Below are 2,198 nucleotides of genomic sequence, written 5' to 3'. Positions count from 1 at the left end.
AGCTCGCTAGACAGACTACTGGCTCTCCCCAGTGTTTCTGAGTCAGGAGTTCAGGCCTGAGAAGGTGCTTTTCTAACAAGCATAAGGGGATGCTGATGCTGATGGTCTAGGACTCACTCTTTGAGTAGTCCTTCAGAAGTACTTTCAGTCCTGACCTGCCCACCCATAGTTTCTGCCCTCATGGACCTACAGAGGACACAGATTAGGGGGATATTTTAAATGGAATTAAAGAGACAGATGGCTGAAGTCAGCTCCCTTACTCATCCGGGTCTCAGTGTCCCCACAGAAACAGTAAGCGACTTGGTACTAGGGCCAGGTTGGGGCTTACAAACTCAAATCCTAGAAGTGTCCTGGTAGCCAAGGAAGACGAGTGAAGCCATCTGGAGATCCCAAGCTGACACTCGGCTCACGTCAACTGGTGCCATGCTGGGGTGTGGAACCGATGTTGCCAAGTTGGTATCATTGTCACAGTCTCAGTGAGGGTTGGTATTGAGTTCAAGGTACCTCAGCTAGTGAGTGAAAGAGCCCAGGTTCCAACGTAAGGAATGACAAAATCTAAGTTCTTTCCCCTGTACAACGTTGTCTCTGAGCATGTCCCACTTCTAGGTCGTGGCACAGGTATTTACAAAGGGTTTGTGGGCTGGGGAGGAGTGAAGAGTGTGCTCTTTCTTTTCTTATTGCTGTTCTGAGGCAGAGCCACAGGCACAGGACAAACTCCGATGAAGGATAGCCTGGGTTTGCTAAATGCTCACGGTTATGCTCTACCAGATCTCATCCTCCTGCTCCTTTATGACCAGCTTTTCATCCAGGTTTCTTGCCTAGAAGCTCATCCAGTCTTAATTGGAAACAGAAATGCAGCCTCTTGCCTGAGTCACAGGGTGACAACAATCCAAGATAAATGAGAGAGGCTTGCATGCGCTTGGGCTGCTTCTGCTAACGAAGCGAGGGCAAGCTGGAGATCTGCAGCCAGTTTAAAGAGATGGTCCCTGTGATGCTCTGTAGCACACAGGGTTAGGTTGCTTGTTTTTATATTTACCTGTGTGGCAGCTTCAACCTCCCGGGTGTCTATTTCAGAGTCCTCATCAATTCTTTAAAAATTTGATTAGGAATAATTACGGTTACACCAAATATCTCCCATGGCACACCATGCAGAATATAAGGAAGCATTAGAGAGAGTAGCCACGCCCCCCACCCCCACTCGCCCAGAGGCATAAAGGCAGGTACTAACCATCTCCCAGACCTGCCCTTTACTTTTCCTCCCCTCTCTCTCTTTCTGGCAATCACATCAGTTTCACTGCTGCTCTTTTTCCACCTTTTCTTCACTCCTGCTGACAGCCTCATGCTTAGAACTTCTTTATAGTTATGGGGAAAAAACCCCACAAAAACAGTCAACTGGAAGGTGTTTGTATATCTTCTTTGAAACTCTGAATTGGACATGAAATTCCCAGTGAGCACCAGCCCCACTCCTAAATGGGAAATGGACCACTGACCATTAGACCCAGCATGAAAGGCTTTGGGCAACTTAAATCAGTCACCAAGGATTGAAATTATCATCACTTTGCAGCTATTTATACATCCATTATCCTTGCCACGATGGTGAGTGAGATAACCTGTAAGTAGCTTAGGGGTTGAATCACAGGCAAACACCTAATTGATACAGGTCGAAGAAGCTCTTGTTGGGGCTCAGGGCAGGCCACCCCAAAATATCCCACAATGGCATACTGATTACTTTGAATTAAAGTGACCTGATATGCAGCCAGTGCCAGAAGGGCATGTTGACACTCCTTGTTTCTTTGAATGCAGGAGATAAATTTCTCTTGTGAAAAGTGCCCTTCTTGCTCCAGGGGGTCTAAAAGAAACACTTTTATTGCTAGAGCTGAGGACTCCAGCGCCAAAAAGCTTACATAAACAAACCTTGCTCCTCCTCTACTAATTTACTACCCAAGCTCAAACTTTCTTTACATATCTCACTGATAAGCACCCAAACCTGTGTTTTGTCCTCTCAATTCTTCACAAATGTATTATTTGTTTAAAAAATATAAGCAACTGGCTGGTTCATCATTTCTGAGAGCCTCATTTATGACCTCCCACACGCATGAATTAAGTTGGTTTTTCTCCTGTTAATCTAGTCTCGTGTCAATTTTATTATTTGTCCAGCCATAAGAACTCAAGAAGGGAATTTTCTCCTCCCCGAGACT

This window comes from Pteropus vampyrus, unplaced genomic scaffold (genome assembly GCF_000151845.1).
Source record: "Pteropus vampyrus isolate Shadow unplaced genomic scaffold, Pvam_2.0 Scaffold35, whole genome shotgun sequence".
NCBI lineage: Eukaryota > Metazoa > Chordata > Mammalia > Chiroptera > Pteropodidae > Pteropus > Pteropus vampyrus.
This window is presented reverse-complemented; position numbering follows the sequence as displayed.